Source organism: Canis lupus, chromosome 1 (genome assembly GCF_011100685.1).
Source record: "Canis lupus familiaris isolate Mischka breed German Shepherd chromosome 1, alternate assembly UU_Cfam_GSD_1.0, whole genome shotgun sequence".
In the NCBI taxonomy this organism is placed as follows: Eukaryota; Metazoa; Chordata; class Mammalia; order Carnivora; family Canidae; genus Canis; species Canis lupus.
This window is the reverse complement of record NC_049222.1, coordinates 111,957,976-111,978,948: the sequence shown is the minus strand read 5'-3', so window position 1 is coordinate 111,978,948 and position 20,973 is coordinate 111,957,976. Positions and strand designations below refer to the sequence as shown.

The window sequence follows — 20,973 nt, the reverse complement described above, 5'->3', positions numbered from 1 at the left end:
CAGGTCGAAGCAAATGTTTGTTAAAGAAACAATATATTAATTTTTATATATTATATTTATATATTATATATTATATTATATATATTTTATATATATTTTATATATTATATTTATATATTTTATATATAATAATTATACTACTATTAGTAGTAGTATACCTGAACAGTCATAAAATATATTGTTTTCTCTTTTTTTATGGAGGAAGGACCCATGAAAGTCATAATGCAGCTCAGCATCTTAGCCAAATCAAATCAGATTTCTATCCATCCAAATACCTCTTCCAACTCCACACTGGGACTTGGGAATACAGCACCGTACCCTCCAACTTTAGGTGCAACTGCCTGTGAACTCTGAGCTCTCATGAGAGCCCCTCCATGGGTCCAGTATGGAGTGCAGCATTTCCTTCCCCAGCTGTGAGCACCTTGAAAATGAAATTTTTTTAATTTCATTTTTATCTATTCATAGACACAGAGAGAGAGAGCCAGAGACACAGGCAGAGGGAGAAGCAGGCTCCATGCAGGGAGCCCGTTGTGGGGACTCCATCCGGAGTCTCCAGGATCACACCCCAGGCTGCAGGCGGCGCCAAACCGCTGCGCCACCGGGCTGCCCTGAAGATGAAATGTGAATGTGTGTTTCAGGCTCCTAAGAAAATTTTCCTTCCCAGACTTCAGAATAAACAGCAAGTGTGAGTGCCATGATGTGATAAATATGAGAGGTTATATACAACTGATAAAGTATTGAACACTACATCTGAAACTAACAATGTAATATGTTGGCTAACTGAATTTAAATTTAAATTTAAAAAGTTTTACTGAGGGGGGCACTTGACAGGATGAGCACTGGGTGTTATGTTATATGTTGGCAAATTGAACTCCAATAAAAAATATACTAAATAAATAAATAAATAAAGTGAAAAATTTGAGTGCCTTTGTGACTATACATGGAATTATATAATATGCATTTTTGGAGGTCTTTGTGACTTTAGTTATGAGACTGTGTCTATCTGTAAGACTTAAAATTTATGTGGTATTTTGAAAGATACACTTTTCTTATATGTGCATTCTGTACATACTGTGAATGTGAATCCATCTGTAAACAGGCTTGTGTGAGAAGCTGCGTGACCTTAAGCTGGATATGTGTGATTTCAATTATATAAATATAAAACCCTGTGATATTAAGACTATGTTCATTTGTAAGTGACCATAAACCTACTTACTCTTTTCAACAATGAAATAAAGAAAGGAATATGACATCTTTTCGGAGCAAGAACTTTAAGATTTGAGTAAAAGAGGATTTGTCATTTATATGTCAAATCATTTGGATATTTTATGTTTACATATTTTTTTAAGGGGAAGAATACAAATCAGCATATCTTTCATGAAAGAAGGAATTCATAGTCCCATGTTCTGTATGCAAAAGGTTGCAGCTTTTGTGTCTACCTTCTGTCCCGAAGTAAGCTCCATTCTCCTAAGCTGTGAAGGAATTTTTATGGATAAGTTTGAAAAGCCCTGGACTAAAGACATAATTTACACATAGAGAAGCAATTTGGCTTAGGGCAGATAATTAGGAGTAGGACTAGGGAGTCATGACTGGAATTCTGTGTCAAGCATTGTTATTTCTATTTGCTGAAGAGTAAACTGGTTCAGAGAAGACAACTGTTTAAGATAATTCAGTTGGTCCATCAGAGAACTACTTGCCATATTTCAAATTATAGGTAATCAAAACATTGTTACTAGTAATCTAGTGAAAGCTATATAAATAGGGATCCCTGGGTGGCGCAGCGGTTTGGCGCCTGCCTTTGGCCCAGGGCGCGATCCTGGAGACCCGGGATCGAATCCCACATCGGGCTCCCGGGGCATGGAGCCTGCTTCTCCCTCTGCCTGTGTCTCTGCCTCTCTCTCTCTCTCTATGTGACTATCATAAATAAATAAAATTTAAAAAAAAAAAAAAAAAAAAAAAGAAAGCTATATAAATAGAACACATTACATAAGGGGAAAATGTACAAATGATTGCTGACTTGTCATTAAAAAATGGAAAGACTGAAGACAATGGAGCAATATAATTAAAGGGCCAAAAGAAAAGAAATGAGAAAGAATAACCCCAAATTATTCATCCAGTAAAAATATCCATCAGTAATGAAAAGCAAAATGAAGATATTTTTAGATTAAAAAAAAAAGAGAGAGAATTTATGATCAGAAGACCTTAACTACAGGGAATGCTAAAGGAATTTCTGCAGGCTGAAGGGAAAGATATCAAAGGAAAACAGATTGTTAGGAAGAAAAGAAGTGTACACAAAATAGTAAATATATGGGGTACCTTATTCTTTCTCAGTGTCTTTAAAACTAACATTTTGTTGTGTGATTTAAGGCATATATAAATGTAACATATAATAAGTTCGATATAAAGCATAAAAGTAAATGGAACATTATAGATACAGCTGAGATGGACTGAGCCCACTACAGCCTATCTCCCCAATGGATTAAAACTAAAAACTCTGTACAAAATACAAAGAGCAACTACCTGAGGACTTTGAAAAGCAAATAATATCAGGCAGATTAAGGAGAGAAATAAAAACTTGAAGATCAATTCATATGGCATGGTGAATTTCCTTTATTATTCATTTTCCCCCTTCTTTTGTCTCCTGGCTTTGAACTGATGGTTGGCCAAACTGGGAAATAGCCTGGGAACAGAGAGGCAAAAATACTGAGAGAAATTTATCTTCTGACCAGAGCATTAGAAAAGAGGGCACTTGTGATTCTGAGAGGATTGGAGGGGAGCCCCCTTTTATTGTTTCCCCCCCTCCCATTTCTTGGTGCCTTCCCTTGGTGCAGCACCAGAGGTGGAACTGCACTGATGTCAGTGCATATGAAATCCCAAGTTAAAACCCATTTCTCTAAATGCAGAAACTGAGAAAACAGCTTTTGTTATGTAGAGTGTGGGGAGGAATGGTCATTATATATCTAACTTTCTTTCATCAGTGTAACCCAAGGGTGGCCTGGTTAGTACAGAAGTATGTGATAGAGTGGGAGGCTAAAACTATGAGAGAATCTCATCTTTTGGGTCAAAAAAACTTGGAAAGAGGGCCCTTAGGGTCTAAAGTGGGAGAGAAGATTCAGAAGGGGTCATCGCTAAAGAAGGAGATACACTGGTTCTATGAATGAACTGATAGAATTTTCAGGCTTACCCCTAAGCTGCACATTCACAACATACATATCCAAAGAAATATAGAAAAGACATTGTTCAGCATTCAACTAATTTCTGGGGTGCCTGGGTGGTTTAGTCAGTCAATCTGATTTCTACTCCGCTCATGCTCTCAGGGTCCTGGGTTCAAGCCAGTGTCAGACTCAGCACTCAGCAGAGAATCTGCTTATCCCACTTCCCCTCCTTCTGCAGCTCCCTCTGCTCATCTTCTTTCTGTCTCTCTCTCAAATAAATAAATAAATAAAATCTTAAAAACCTCAACTAATTTCTGAATGGCTCAATGAATGATAGACCCAAACAATATATCCAAGGATTTAGAAATAACACATACAGAAAATGAAGTACAATTTGTGATTTGAATCTAACCCAGTAGATTGCCTGCTAAAACAAACAAACAAAAAAATCAACATACTCCAGAGATTGTAATAGGAACCACGGTTTCATACTGTTATATTAAAAATGTCTAGTATACAATCCAGAATTACTTGATACACAGAACCCAGAAATATCTGATCACCTTCAAGAGAAAAGATGCCAACCCCTAAATACTTCAGATATTTGAAATCCAAGGCAAAGATTATTTTGTTACAATAAAGCAGATATTATAACCATTCTCCATGAAGTATAGGTAAACACTCTTGAAATGAATGGAAATATAAAAGGTCTCGAGAGAAGTAGAAACTATAAAAACAACCAAATTTTATTTTATTTTATTTTATTTTTTAAAGATTTTATTTATTTATTCATGAGAGAGAGAGAGAGGCAGAGACAGGCAGAGGGAGAAGCAGGCTCCATGCAGGGAGCCCGACATGGGACTTGATCCCGGAACTCCAGGACTACAACCTGGGCCAAAGGCAGGTACCAAACCGTTGAGCCACCCAGGGATCCCCAAATTGAAATTTTAGAACTTCAAAACTGCAATAACTTAAATTTAAAGATTCAACCAAGGGGCATAAAAGCAGAGTACAGAAGAAAAAGGCAGCTCAATAAACTTTAAAAGTGATCAGTAGGAAGTATCCAGTCTGAAGTAGGGAAAGAAAAATTAGAAAAGACTCCACTAGTACCTGGGTGGCTCATTTGGTTAAGTGTCTGCCTTCAGCTCAGGTCATGATCCCAGGATCCTGGGATTGAGCCCTGGATCAGGCTTCCTGCTCAGCAGGGAGTCTGCTTCTCCCTTTCCCACTGCCCCTCCCTCCAGCTTATACTCTCTCTTTCTTAAATAAACAAAATATTTTAAGAAAATAGAAAAACTCCACTGAGCCTCAGCAATCTTTGGGCCACTATCAAAAAGCCTAGTATTTGTGTCATGTCATTGGAATTCCAGAAGGAGAGAAGAAAGAGGAATAAGAAATTTTGGAGAGGTGGAGTGGGGCAAGATGGTGGAAGAGTAGGGTCTCCAAATCACCTGTCTCCACCAAATTACCTAGAAAACCTTCACATTATCCTGAAAATCTATTAATTCGGCCTGAGATTTAAAGAGAGAACACCTGGAATGCTACAGTGAGAAGAGTTCGCGCTTCTATCAAGGTAGGAAGACGGGGGAAAAATAAATAAACAAAAGGCCTCCAAGGGGGAGGGGCCCCGCGAGGAGCCGGGCTGAGGCCGGGGCGAGTGTCCCCAGGACAGGAGAGCCCCGTCAGGGAGAAGCAGGAGCTGCACCGACCTTCCCGGGCGGAAAGGGGCTCACAGGGAGTTAGAGCAGGACCCAGGAGGGCGGGGATGCCCGCGGGCTCCCGGGGACACTAACAGACACCTGCGCCCCGGGAGAGTGCGCCGAGCTCCCTAAGGGCTGCAGCGCGCACGGCGGGACCCGGAGCAGCTCAGAGGGGCTCGGGGGCGGCTCCGCGGAGGGAACTGCGCGGCCCCAGGAGCAGCCTCGGAGGGGCTCGGGCAGAGGAGGAGGCTCCGTGCGGAGGGGGCTGCGCGGTTCCAGGAGCAGCTCGGGGTGCTCGGGCGGCGGCTCCGCAGAGGGGGCTGCGCGGCCCGGGAGCGCGAATCCAACAGCGCAGACTCCGGAGCACTGGGCGCCGGGACACAGCCCAGGATCCGGCCTCCCCCGGGACAGGCAGAGGCCGGGAGGGCCCAGGACAGCAAGGACGCTCCTGCCCCGAGCTGAGCAGATCAGCGGCCCCGCCCCGGAGCCTCCAGGCCCTGCAGACGGAGACCTCCGGAGTTCCTGCCGGAGCTGAATCCAGGTTTCCAGAGCTGGCCCCGCCACTGGGGTTGTTCCTCCTGCGGCCTCACGGGGTAAACAACCCCCACTGAGCCCTGCACCAGGCAGGGGCACAGCAGCTCCCCCAACTGCTAACACCTGAAAATCAGCACAACAGGCCCCTCCCCCAGAACACCAGCTAGACAGACAACTTCCAGGAGAAGCCAAGGGACTTACAGTACACAGAATCAGAAGATACTCCCCCGTGGTTGGGATCCCTGGGTGGCGCAGCGGTTTGGCGCCTGCCTTTGGCCCTGGGCGTGATCCTGGAGACCCGGGATCGAATCCCATATCAGGCTCCCGATGCATGGAGCCTGCTTCTCCCTCTGCCTGTGTCTCTGCCTCTCTCTCTCTCTCTCTCTGACTATCATAAGTAAATAAATAAAAATTAAAAAAAAAAAAAAAAAAAAAAAAAAAAGAAGATACTCCCCCGTGGTTCTTTTTTTTGTTTTGTTTTGTTTTGCTTTTTGATTTGTTTCCTTCCCCCACCACCTTTTTTTTCTCCTTTCTTTTTCTTTCTCTTTTTCTTCATTTTTTTTTTCGTTTTTTTTCTTCCTTTTTTTTCTCTTTCTCTTTTCTTTCCTTCTTTCTCTCCTCTCTTTTTCTCCTTTTCCCAATACAACTTGCTTTTGGCCACTCTGCACTGAGCAAAATGACTAGAAGGAAAACCTCACCTCAAAAGAAAGAATCAGAAACAGTCCTCTCTCCCACAGAGTTACAAAATCTGGATTACAATTCAATGTCAGAAAGCCAATTCAGAAGCACTATTATACAGCTACTGGTGGCTCTAGAAAAAAGCATAAAGGACTCAAGAGACTTCATTACTGCAGAATTTAGAGCTAATCAGGCAGAAATTAAAAATCAATTGAATGAGATGCAATCCAAACTAGAAGTCCTAACGACGAGGGTTAACGAGATGGAAGAACGAGTGAGTGACATAGAAGACAAGTTGATAGCAAAGAGGGAAACTGAGGAAAAAAGAGACAAACAATTAAAAGACCATGAAGAGCTCTCTCTCTCTCTCTGTGTGTGTGTGACTATCATAAATAAATAAAACATTAAAAAAAAACTATTCTTCTAAAAAAAAAAAAAGAAAAGAAAAGACCATGAAAATAGATTAAGGGAAATAAACGACAGCCTGAGGAAGAAAAACCTACGTTTAATTGGTGTTCCCGAGGGCGCTGAAAGGGACAGAGGGCCAGAATATGTATTTGAACAAATTCTAGCTGAAAACTTTACTAATCTGGGAAGGGAAACAGGCATTCAGATCCAGGAAATAGAGAGATCCCCCCCTAAAATGAATAAAAACCATTCAACACCTCGACATTTAATAGTGAAGCTTGCAAATTCCAAAGATAAAGAGAAGATCCTTAAAGCAGCAAGAGACAAGAAATCCCTGACTTTTATGGGGAGGAGTATTAGGGTAACAGCAGACCTCTCCACAGAGACCTGGCAGGCCAGAAAGGGCTGGCAGGATATATACAGGGTCCTAAATGAGAAGAACATGCAACCAAGAATACTTTATCCAGCAAGGCTATCATTCAAAATGGAAGGAGAGATAAAGAGCTTCCAAGACAGGCAGCAACTGAAAGAATATGTGACCTCCAAACCAGCTCTGCAAGAAATTTTAAGGGGGACTCTTAAAATTCCCCTTTAAGAAGTGCAGTGGAACATTCCACAAAAACAAGGACTGAATAGATATCATGATGACACTAAACTCATATCTCTCAATAGTAACTCTGAACGTGAATGGGCTTAATGACCCCATCAAAAGGCACAGGGTTTCAGACTGGATAAAAAAGCAGGACCCATCTATTTGCTGTCTACAAGAGACTCATTTTAGACAAAAGGACACCTACAGCCTGAAAATAAAAGGTTGGAGAACCATTTACCATTCGAATGGTCCTCAAAAGAAAGCAGGGGTAGCCATCCTTATATCAGATAAACTAAAATTTACCCCAAAGACTGTAGTGAGAGATGAAGAGGGACACTATATCATACTTAAAGGATCTATTCAACAAGAGGACTTAACAATCCTCAATATATATGCCCCGAATGTGGGAGCTGCCAAATATATAAATCAATTATTAACCAAAGTGAAGAAATACTTAGATAATAATACACTTATACTTGATGACTTCAATCTAGCTCTTTCTATACTCGATAGGTCTTCTAAGCACAACATCTCCAAAGAAACGAGAGCTTTAAATGATACACTGAACCAGATGGATTTCACAGATATCTACAGAACTTTCCATCCAAACGCAACTGAATACACATTCTTCTCAAGTGCCCATGGAACTTTCTCCAGAATAGACCACACATTGGGTCACAAATCGGGTCTGAACCGATACCAAAAGATTGGGATCGTCCCCTGCATATTCTCAGACCATAATGCCTTGAAATTAGAACTAAATCACAACAAGAAGTTTGGAAGGACCTCAAACACGTGGAGGTTAAGGACCATCCTGCTAAAAGATGAAAGGGTCAACCAGGAAATTAAGTAAGAATTAAAAAGATTCATGGAAACTAATGAGAATGAAGATACACCGTTCAAAATCTTTGGGATGCAGCAAAAGCAGTCCTAAGGGGGAAATACATCGCAATACAAGCATCCATTCAAAAACTGGAAAGAACTCAAATACAAAGCTAACCTTACACATAAAGGAGCTAGAGAAAAAACAGCAAATAGATCCTACACCCAAGAGAAGAAGGGAGTTAATAAAGATTCGAGCAGAACTCAACGAAATCGAGACCAGAAGAACTGTGGAACAGATCAACAGAACCAGGAGTTGGTTCTTTGAAAGAATTAATAAGATAGATAAACCATTAGCCAGCCTTATTAAAAAGAAGAGAGAGAAGACTCAAATTAATAAAATCATGAATGAGAAAGGAGAGATCACTACCAACACCAAGGAAATACAAACGATTTTAAAAACATATTATGAACAGCTATACGCCAATAAATTAGGCAATCTAGAAGAAATGGACGCATTCCTGGAAAGCCACAAACTACCAAAACTGGAGCAGGAAGAAATAGAAAACCTTAACAGACCAATAACCAGGGAGGAAATTGAAGCAGTCATCAAAAACCTCCCAAGACACAAGAGTCCAGGGCCAGATGGCTTCCCAGGGGAATTTTATCAAACGTTTAAAGAAGAAACCATACCTATTCTCCTAAAGCTGTTTGGAAAGATAGAAAGAGATGGAGTACTTCCAAATTCCTTCTATGAGGCCAGCATCACCTTAATTCCAAAACCAGACAAAGACCCCACCAAAAAGGAGAATTACAGACCAATATCCCTGATGAACATGGATGCAAAAATTCTCAACAAGATACTGGCCAATAGGATCCAACTAGTACATTAAGAAAATATTCACCATGACCAAGTAGGATTTATCCCTGGGACACAAGGCTGGTTCAGCACCCGTAAAACAATCAATGTGATTCATCATATCAGCAAGAGAAAAACCAAGAACCATATGATCCTCTCATTGGATGCAGAGAAAGCATTTGACAAAATACAGCATCCATTTCTGATCAAAACTCTTCAGAGTGTAGGGATAGAGGGAACATTCCTCGACATCTTAAAAGCCATCTATGAAAAGCCCACAGCAAATATCATTCTCAATGGGGAAGCACTGGGAGCCTTTCCCCTAAGATCAGGAATAAGACAGGGATGTCCACATCTCACCACTGCTATTCAACATAGTACTGGAAGTCCTAGCCTCAGCAATCAGACAACAAAAAGACATTAAAGGCATTCAAATTGGCAAAGAAGAAGTCAAACTCTCCCTCTTCACCGATGACATGATACTCTACATAGAAAACCCAAAAGTCTCCACCCCAAGATTGTTAGAACTCATACAGCAATTCGGTAGCGTGGCAGGATACAAAATCAATGCCCAGAAATCAGTGGCATTTCTATACACTAACAATGAGACTGAAGAAAGAGAAATTAAGGAGTCAATCCCATTTACAATTGCACCCAAAAGCATAAGATACCTAGGAATAAACCTAACCAAAGATGTAAAGGATCTATACCCTAAAAACTATAGAGCACTTCTGAAAGAAATTGAGGAAGACACAAAGAGATGGAAAAATATTCCATGCTCATGGATTGGCAGAATTAATATTGTGAAAATGTCAATGTTACCCAGGGCAATGTACACATTTAATGCAATCCCTATCAAAATACCATGGACTTTCTTCAGAGAGTTAGAACAAATTATTTTAAGATTTGTGTGGAATCAGAAAAGACCCCGAATAGCCAGGGGAATTTTAAAAAAGAAAACCATATCTGGGGACATCACAATGCCAGATTTCAGGTTGTACTACAAAGCTGTGGTCATCAAGACAGTGTGGTACTGGCACAAAAACAGACACATAGATCAGTGGAACAGAATAGAGAACCCAGAAGTGGACCCTGAACTTTATGGTCAACTAATACTCAATAAAGGAGGAAAGACTATCCATTAGAAGAAAGACAGTCTCTTCAATAAATGGTGCTGGGAAAATTGGACAGCCACATGCAGAAGAATGAAACTAGACCACTCTCTTTCACCAAACACAAAGATAAACTCAAAATGGATGAAAGATCTAAATGTGAGACAAGATTCCATCAAAATCCTAGAGAAGAACACAGGCAACACCCTTTTTGAACTCGGCCACAGTAACTTCTTGCAAGATACATCCATGAAGGCAAAAGAAACAAAAGCAAAAATGAACTATTGGGACTTCATCAAGATAAGAAGCTTTTGCACAGCAAAGGATACAGTCAACAAAACTAAAAGACAACCTACAGAATGGGAGAAGATATTTGCAAATGACATATCAGATAAAGGGCTAGTATCCAAGATCTATAAGAACTTATTAAACTCAACACCAAAGAAACAAACAATCCAATCATGAAATGGGCAAAAGACGTGAAGAGAAATCTCACAGAGGAAGACATAGACATGGCCAACATGCACATGAGAAAATGCTCTGCATCACTTGCCATCAGGGAAATACAAATCAAAACCACAATGAGATACCACCTCACACCGGTGAGAATGGGGCAAATTAACAAGGCAGGAAACAACAAATGTTGGAGGGGATGCGGAGAAAAGGGAACCCTCTTACACTGTTGGTGGGAATGTGAACTGGTGCAGCCACTCTGGAAAACTGTGTGGAGGTTCCTCAAAGAGTTAAAAATAGACCTGCCCTACGACCCAGCAATTGCACTGTTGGGGATTTACCCCAAAGATACAGATGCAGTGAAACGCCGGGACACCTGCACCCCGAAGTTTATAGCAGCAATGGCCACGATAGCCAAACTGTGGAAGGAGCCTCGGTGTCCATCGAAAGATGAATGGATAAAGAAGATGTGGTTTATGTATACAATGGAATATTACTCAGCTATTAGAAATGACAAATACCCACCATTTGCTTCAACGTGGATGGAACTGGAGGGTATTATGCTGAGTGAAGTAAGTCAGTCGGAGAAGGACAAACATTATATGTTCTCATTCATTTGGGGAATATAAATAATAGTGAAAGGGAATATAAGGGAAGGGAGAAGAAATGTGTGGGAAATATCAGAAAGGGAGACAGAACGTAAAGACTGCTAACTCTGGGAAACGAACTAGGGGTGATAGAAGGGGAGGAGGGCGGGGGGTGGGAGTGAATGGGTGACGGGCACTGGGGGTTATTCTGTATGTTAGTAAATTGAACACCAATAAAAAATAAATTTTAAAAAAAGTGCAAAAAAAAAGAAATTTTGGAGAAATAATAGTTGAAAACTCCAATTTGGTAAAAGACATGCATTTTTCAGATTAAAAAACCTCAATAAAACCCAAACATGTTGGAATGCCTGGGTGGCTCAATGGTTGAGCATCTGCCTTTGTTTGGTTCAGATCATGATCCTGGGGTCCCTGGGATTGAGTCCCATATCAGGCTCCCCTTAGGAAGCCTGCTTCTCCCTCTGCCTGGGTCTCTGCCTCTCTCTGTGTGTCTCTCATGAATAAATAAATAAAAACTTTATTATTTTTTATTTTTTAAAGATTTTATTTATTTATTCATCAGAGACACAGAGAGAGAAACAGAGACACAGGGAGAGAGAGAAGCAGGCTCCATGCAAGAAGCCTGATATGGGACTTCATCCCAGAACTCTGGGATCACGCCCTGAGCCAAAGGCAGATGCTCAACTGCTGAGCCACCCAGGCGTCCCTAAATAAAATCTTAAAAAAAAAAAACAAAAACGTGTTAAAATCAAAGAAAATTACCAGACTTAACATAGTTAAACTATAAAAGACCAAGTAAAAATTTTAAATGCTTAAAAGTGTGTAGAAAAAAATTACGCTTTAAAAAGCTTTGGACAACAATGTTTCACATCACTGCATATTTCTGATTAGAAACCATGTATGTGAGAGGACAATGGAACAACATCTTAAATGTGCAGAAAGAGATGAATTGTCAATCCAGGAAAACAACTAAAAAATGAAGACAAAAATAGACATTTTCAGATGAAAACTAAGAGAATTTATCACAGCAGACCTACTCTAAAAGAACGGTTGAGAAATGATCACAGATGAAAAATCTCAGGAAGAAAAGCAGAGCAATAGAAATGGTAAATATTTAGCTATATATAATACAGTATTTCCCTTTTTATTCCCCTTTTAAGTTCTTTAACATATGCATGATGGTTGAATAAAAGATCATAATGTTGTCTGGTATGATTTTTCAATGTATGTAGATATAATACATATGACCATTATAACATAAAGGGGGATGACGAAAGGACCTAGATAGTTGTAAGGCTTCTGTGTTTTTATTGTTTGTTTGTTTTTATTTTTGTCTTAGTGCCAGGAATTTAAGCAGAGACCCAAGGTAAAATCAATTGATCTACACAGTAGTAAATGTAAAGCAATGATCTTGGCTTGAGCTATCTGGTTCAGTGATCTGGCAAAATGTCACACACAAGCTTGGTTGCTGCAAACAATGGTTTTCTCACTGTCACTTGTAGCATTGTAGAATCATACTAGAGGGAATGGAAAAAGTGAGCACCACTTCTTACCATGTTCTCCCTCACCCTCCTGGTCTCCCTTGGCCTCTGTGTTGGATCCTGCAGAGATCACTCACCAATCAGGCCAGGAAAGACCCAGCAGGGAGGGGCCAATCTGTCCTCCAACTATGGCCACACTTGCCTCCACAGCAGTATCTGTGGCTATAGCGTGGGCCCCTGTGCAGGAATCTGGCTCTGGCAATGGCAGCTGGAGAGGGTAATAGGACCTGTGGCTGAATGAAGGCAGTTGAGTGAATGAATGAATGGGTGAGCAGCAGGGGTCACTTGCAAAGAGACCAAGAATGATAAGTTAAACACTCATTCAGGCAGATGCTTTTGACATCTAACTCCCAAACCTGTCTGCTGCATGAGGGAGCCATCTCTCTTGGATGAGAAGTCAGTGGGGTGGGAGGCTATATTCTCACCTAGTCTTTGCAGGAGCCAGGGCTTCTAGGCACAAGGCTCCTGATTCTTCCTTCTCTCAACTACCCCCTCTACTCTCATTCTCACTTCTTGTGCTCCTCCTGCGCCTCCTCCTCTCCTCCCCCTCTTCTTCTCCTCCACCCCCTTCTTTGCTGCCTTGCTGTATTTTGATGTGTGTCTTGCCCTCTTGACTGTGTCATTCTCATAGTCTTAGCTGCCAGAGTCAGATGACTTCCTTTTTCTGTGCTTCTTTTTCTTCTTTTCCTTCTTTCTTTTTCTAGAATCCCTCATGGGGTCAAGCTTCTCAAGCTCTGCTGACTTTGCTTCTTCCTTTCTTCCTCATTAAATATCAGAGAATACCTGGTCCCTCCTGGCTGCATAAAATAATCCTTTGCAAAGTAGCTTTTACAGCCACACTTCTTGCAGGTAGTGTTCAGGAGAGCCTTGAGGGTGATCTGCCCAGTGTAATCCTGGAAGGACTGCCCCCACCTCTCTTGTTTAGTGATAACATTGTTGGGGCTCAGGTTTTTTCTAGTCCCTTGATTGAGGATATCCTCTCATTTTTCATCCCTTGATAAATAAGCTTCACCCACACTTTGTCTCCAACATCTGCTATCTCAGAGGGCTTTTCCGTGTGACAGGATGACATGTGAGCTTGATGGTCCAGAGTTTGCTTCTGACTGTGGGATTTTGATAAAGGCTCCATAGTCTGTCACCATAGCAACCTGTCCTTGGAAAATAGTGTAGAGAGCAGGCAAGTTCTCAATGGTCTTGGGTCTTCCTGAATTTATCCTTAATGTTCTATGGCTTCTATTTCTCTTCTGCTAAAGGTAATTCAACCTTACCTTTAAGGTTCTGGGTCAACTCCGGGTCTCCCAAGACTTCTGTGTTTTTTGTCAATTCATAAAATATTAACTTGAAAAGTTATATACATGTATTTATCTGTACATATATACACATACATACATACGTATATAAAGTTTCCCAGAGCAACACTAAAACAAATAGAAAATAAAAAACCAAACCAAAATAGTAAAGCTAAAAAGACATATAAATAAAAATGAAACACTCAATGGGGATCCCTGGGTGGCTCAGCGGTTTAGCGCCTGCCTTTGGCCCAGGGCGCGACCCTGGAGTCCTGGGATCGAGTCCCACGCCGGGCTCCCGGCTTGGAGCCTGCTTCTCCCTCTCCCTCTGCCTGTGTCTCTGCCTCTCTCTCTCTATGTCTATCATAAATAAATAAAATATTTTTAAAAAATGAAATACTCAAAAATATAGAAACAACCCAAAAGAAGACAGAAAATGTGAAACATAAGAACAGAAAAAGGCAAACAAAATAATAAAATGGTAACCTAAATCAAACCATATCAATAATTAAATGTAAACTCTAAACACACTGAATAAAGACAATGTTTATCATACTGTTTACAAAAACGTGACCCAACTATATACTATCTTCAGGAAAATCACTTTAAATATAATGATATAGAGAGATTGAAAATAAAATGATAAAAAACATGCATATAAAGACATGAATCAGAAGATAGCTGAAGCAAGTGTTGCCATGAATGTGGAAAAGTGGAACTCAGGCAGCCCGGGGTGGCTCAGTGGCATAGCGTCGCCTTCGGTCCCGGGTGTGGTCCTGGAGACCCAGGATCAAGTCCCACTCAGGCTCCCTGCATGGAATGGAGCCTGCTTCTCCCTCTGCCTGTGTCTGTGCCTCTCTCTCTCTCTCTCTCTCTCTCTCTGTGTGTGTCTCATGAATAAATAAATATTTTTTTAAAGTGGAACTCTTAAAAAAATAAAAAAATAAAAATAAAAATAAAAAAGTGGAACTCTTGTGCATGTAGGAAATGGAAAATGGTACTGGTTCTGTGGAAAATGGGATGGCAATTCCTCAAAAATTAAACATAAATTTACAATTTGATTAATCAATTCCATTTCTGGGTATATAAACAAAAGAACTGAAAGCAGGGACTCAAACAGATATTTGTACACCAATGTTCATAGCAACATTATTCACAGCAGCCTATAAAGGTGGAAATAACCCCAAATGTCCATCAACGGATGAATGGATAAACAAATTGTGGTAAATACATACAATAGAATATTATTCAGCCTTTAAAAGGAATGAAATTCTGACACATGCTAAAATATGGATGAATCTTGAAGTCCTTATGCTAAATGAAGTAGGCCAGACACAAAAGGACAGATGTTGTACGATTCCACTTATATGAGGTACTTAGAATAGTCCAATCAGTAGAGAATGTATAACAGTGTTTACCATGAGCTAGGGGGAGGGAGGATGGAAAGTTACTGTTGTTGTTGTTATTAATATTTTATTTATTCATGAGAGACGCAGAGAGAGAGGCAGAGACACAAGCAGAGGGAGAAGCAGGCTTCCTGCAGGGATCCAATGTGGGACTGGATCCCAGGACCCCGGGATCACAACCTGAGCCAAAGGTAGATAGATGCTCAACCACTGAGCCACCTAGGTGCCCCGGAAAATTGTTTAATGAGTATAGGTTTTTTATGAGATGATAAAAAAAGTTGAAGATCTATAGTAGTGCTGGTTGCACAACAGTGTGAATACACTTAAAACTATTGAATGGATGGATAGTAGGAACACTTGGGTGGCTCAGTTGGTTAAATGTCTGACTCTTAACTTCAGCCACGTTGGGCTCTGCACTGACTGTGGAGCCTGCTTAATATTCTCCTTCTCCCTCTCCCTCTTACCCATCCTGATCTTTTTCAAAAATAAAAAAAAAGTAAATAGTAAATTTTATGCTATATATATTTTACCACAATAAAAATATAAATGATGTGATTACATTAATATCAGACAATCTAGACTATAGAATGAGGAAAATTAGTAGGGATAAAGTTGGATATTATACAATTATAGAGAATCAATCCACTAAGAAGACCTTATAATCCCAAATATGTTTTATTTAACAAAATAGCTACAAGATATATGAAGCAAAACTGATCAAAATTGAAAGGAGAAATAGATAAGTACATAATTAGAAATTGAAAGTAAAAGTAACACTAGCATTTTTAAAAATGAAATATTCCTAAAAGGGAGTCTCTTCAACCAATGGTGATGGGAAAATTGGACGGTCACATGTAGAAGAATGAAACTGGACCATTTTCTTACACTATACACAAAAAGAAACTAAAAATGGATGAAAGACCTAAATGCTATATAGGAATCTATCAAAATCCTAGAGGATTTTGACCTCTATGACCATGGCTGTAGCAACTTCTTGCTAGATATGACCCCAGAGGCAAGGGAAACAAATAAAAAATGAACTATTGAGACTTCATCAGAATAAAAAGCTTTTGCACAGCAAAGGAAACAATCAACAAAACTAAAAGGCAACCTACAGAATAGGAGAAGACATTTGCAAATGGCATATCTAATAAAGGGCTAGTATCCAAAATCTATAAAGAACTTATCAAACTCAACACTCAAAAAACAAATAATCCAGTCAAGAAATGGGCAGAAGACATGAACAGACATTTCTCCAAAGAAGACACACAAATGGCTAACAGACACATGAAAAAATGCTCAACATCACTCATCATCAGGGAAATACAAATCAAAACTACAATGAGAAGCCACCTCACACATGACAGAATTGCTAAAATTAACAACACAGGAAACAACAGCTGTTGAAGAGGATGCAGAGAAAGGGGAACTCTCCTACACTGTTGGTGGGAATGCCAACTGCTGCAGCCACTATATAAAACAGTATGGAGGTTCCTCAGAGTTAAAAACAGAACTACCCTATGACCCAGCAATTACGCTACTAGGTATTTATCCAAAGGATACAAAAATTGTGAATTGAAAGGGTACATGCACCCCAATATTTATAGCAGCAATGTCCACAATAGCCGAAATATAGAAAAACCCCAGATGTCCATTAACAGATGAATGGATAAAGAAGATGTGGTATACATGTATAATGGAATATTAGCCATAAAAAGAATGAAATCTTGCCATTTGCCATAATGTCGATGGATCTAGAAGGTATTGTGCTAAGCAAGATAAATCAGTCAGAGAAAGACTGATTCCACTCATAAGTAGAATTTAAAAAACAAAACAGATGAACAAAAGGGAATGGAAGGAAAAAATAATACAAAAAAAGAGAGGGAGGGGCAGCCCCGGTGGCGCAGCGGTTTAGCGCCGCCTGCAGCCCAGGGCATGATCCTGGAGACCCTGGATCGAGTCCCACGTCAGGCTCTCTGCATGGAGCCTGCTTCTACCTCTGCCTGTGTCTCTGACTCTCATTCTCTCTCTGTGTCTCTATGAATAAATAAATAAATAAATCTTTAAAAAAAAAGAGAGGGAGACAAACCATAAAAGACTCTTAACATAGGAAACAAATTGAAGATTGTGGGAGGGGAGGTGGATGGTGGGATGGAGTAGGTGGATGATGGGCATTAAGGAGAGTACTTGATGTAATGAGCACTGGGTATTATATGGAACTGAAGAATCATTAAATTCTACCCCTGACACTAATACTCTGTATGTTACCTAAGTTGAATTTAAATAAAAATTTTTAAATTAAATATTCATATGTAATTATGTAGCTACTCTGCCGATAAGGGAGGGAGCATAACTCCTCATTTTCTCATTTTGGGGTACACAGTGACTTCCCTTCCAAAGAGTGCAATATGGAATGGGAGAAAGAAGAGAAACTTTATAATGGAGAAACCTGACAAACCCTACCTCATCTGGATGATCAAGGTCAGCATCAATAGTCACAAATCATATTGATGGTGCATCTTTACTATGATGTGATAATGAGGCATTTTCTTCTGTGATAGGCTGAAATTAAAAAAAAAACCTGCCAACCAAGACAAGGATATCCTTCAGAAATGAAAGAGAAATGACTTTCCCTCACAAGTGAAAACTGAAGAACTTTATCACCAGTAGACCTGCCTTACAAAATGCTAAAAAGAGTTCTTCAAGCTGAAATAAAATGATGCTAACTAGTAACGTACGAAAACATATGACAATATACAACATACTGGTAAAGGTAAATGTACAGTCAAATTAAGAATACTCTAATACTTTAGCATGGTGGTGTGTTAACCACTTAACTATTGTATAAAGATTAAAAAACAACATAAAAATAAGTGTAGCTACTATAATTTGTTAATACAAGAAGAGCTAAATTGTGACATTAAAACACAAAAGTAGGGATCCCTGGGTGGCACAGCTGTTTGGTGCCTGCCTTTGGCCCAGGGCGCAATCCTGGAGACCCGGGATCGAATCCCACGTTGGGCTCCCGGTGCATGGAGCCTGCTTCTCCCTCTGCCTATGTCTCTGCCTCTCTCTCTCTCTCTCTCTCTCTCTCTCTCTTGACTATCATAAATAAAATAAAAATAAAAAAAATAAAACAAAAAAGTGTGGGGTGGTGGTTTTGAGTTTTTGGATGTGATCAAAGCTAAGTTGTTATCAGCCTAAAATAGACTGTTCTAAGATGTTTTATGTAAGCCTGCTAATAACCACAAAGCGAAAGTCTATAGTTGGTTCTCAAAAGGTAAATAGAAAGGAATCAGAACATACCACTATAGAAAATCACCACTTCTCTAAAGAATGTAGCAAGAAAGGAATGGCACACTACAAAATAGCCAGAAAAAATAAAATGGCATAGTAAGTCCTTATTCTATCAATAATTATCTGAATTATATAATCAGAAAGCTTAGAGAGGCCAAATGGATTTTTTAAATGACCAAGCAATATGCTGTGTAGGAGACTCACTTTAGCTTTAAGAACACACATAGGATCAAAATGAATGGCTGGAAAAAGATATTCCATTCAAGTGGAAACCAAAAGAGCAGGGATAGCTATACTTATATCAGACAAAATAGACTATAAGCCAAAATGGGAACAAGAGATAAATAATGTCTTTATATAATGAAAAAGGGGCCAATTCATCAAGAAGATATCAGAATTATAAATATATACAGACCAAACATTGGAGCACTATACTATACTATAACTATACTAGGCAAATACAGATCTAGAGAGAGAAATAGGTAACAATGCAATAATAGTAGGGGATGTCAATACCCCACTTTCAACAATAGATAGATTATCCTGACAGAATATCAACAAAGAAATGTTGGACTTGAGTCATATTTTAGACCAAAATAACAACATATAGAACATTCAATTTAACCGTAGTAGAATACACATTCTTCTCAGGCACACACAGAACATTCTTTAATAGGTCAAATGATAGATCACAAAATAAGTCTTTGCAAGTTCAGTAAGAGTGAAATCATATCAAGTGTCTCTTCTGACCACAATAGTATGAAACTAGAGATCAGTAACAGGTGGAAATCTGGGAGATCTTTTTTTTTTAATTTTATTTATTTATTCATGAGAGACACAGAGAGAGAGAGGAAGAGAGAGAGAGAGGCAGAGACACAGACAGAGGAGAAGCAGGCTCCATGCAGGAAGCCTGATGTGGGACTCGATCCTGGGACTCCAGGATCACGCCCTGGGCCAAAGGCAGGCGCCAAACTGCTGAGCCACCCAGGGATCCCTGGAAAGCTGGAAGATCTAAAAATATGTAGAAATTAAACAGCATTCTCTTGAACAACCAATGGGTCAGAGAAGAAATAAATCAAAAGGGAAATCAAAATACATATTGAAATAAGTGAAAGTAGAAACACAACATACCAAACCTATGGGATGCTACTAAAGCAGTTCAAAGAGGGAAACTTATAGAAACAAACCTCTAGATTAGGAAAATATAAAAGATCTCACACAACCTAACTTCACACCTGTAGGAACTAGAAAAAGAACAAACTAAGCCCAAAGTTAGAAAAACAGAGGAGAAAACAGACTAGAGCATAAATAAGTGAAATAGAGACCAAAACAAGAGAAAATATCAAACTAAGGGCTATTTTTTTTAAAGATAAGATTGACAAATCTCTAGGTACATTAAAAAAGTACTGATACAAAGTCTCAAAGGAAAGAGGACATATTATAACTGATACCACAGGAATTCATAGAATCATAAGAGTATGACCAATTATATGCAAACAAATTAGATAACCCAAGAAGAAAAGGAAAAATTTCTAGAAACATACAACCTACCAAGACCAAATAAGAAAGAAATAGAAAATCTGGGCAAACCAATATTGAATAAGGAAAAAACAAAACAAAACAACAACAACACCTCCTCCCCAAATCCAACACAGCTCAGGACTAAATGGTTTCACTAGTAAAGTCTACCAAACTTTTAATGAAAAATTAACACCAATCCTTCTTAAAGCCAGATAGGGACACTACAATCTCAGAAAACTGCAGACAAATGCTATTGTAGACAAATGCTATTAATGATTATGGATGTAAAAATTCTCAACAAAATATCAGCAGACCAAATTCAACAGCACTTTATAAAAATCATACACCATCACTAAGTGGAATTTATCCCTGAGATTCATGGATAGCTCAACACATGCCAATCAATAAATGTGATATACCACATTAGCAGAATCAAAGATAAAAATCACATGATAATCTGAACAGAGGATCAAAAAGCATTAGAAAAAATACAACACCCTTTCATGATAAAAGCTCTCAACAAATCACATCTAGATGAAATGTACTTCGACAGAAAAGAGGCCATATACATCAAATCCTCATACTCAATGGTGAAAGGTTGTAAGCCCTTCTTCTAAGATCAGGAATAAAATAGTGTACCCTCTCTCATCGTTCCTATTTAACACAATGCAGGAAGTCCTAGCAGAACATCAGGCAAGATAAAGAAATAAAAGACACCAACTCAGAGAGGAAGAAGTAAAATGATCTTTGTTTGCAGATGATATGATCTTATATATACAGAAAATCTGAAGACCCCTCCCAATCAGTGAATTCAGTAAAGCAGCATGGTAAAGAATCAACATATAGATATCAATTGGGTTTCTATACACTAATACTTGGGATATCTAAAAAAGAAAGAGAGAAAACTATTCCATTAACAACAGTATCAAAAATAAAAATACTTAGGAATAAATTTAAACAAGGAAGTAAAATACTTGTATACTAAAAATGATAACACTTTG

At 39.3% G+C, this 20,973-nt stretch overlaps 1 pseudogene; it reads right to left on the bottom strand.

Moving 5' to 3' along the window:
- Positions 1–5,953: 5,953 nt before the first annotated feature.
- Positions 5,954–13,667, bottom strand: LOC100688264 (annotated as a pseudogene).
- Between the last annotated feature and the right edge of the window lie 7,306 nt (positions 13,668–20,973).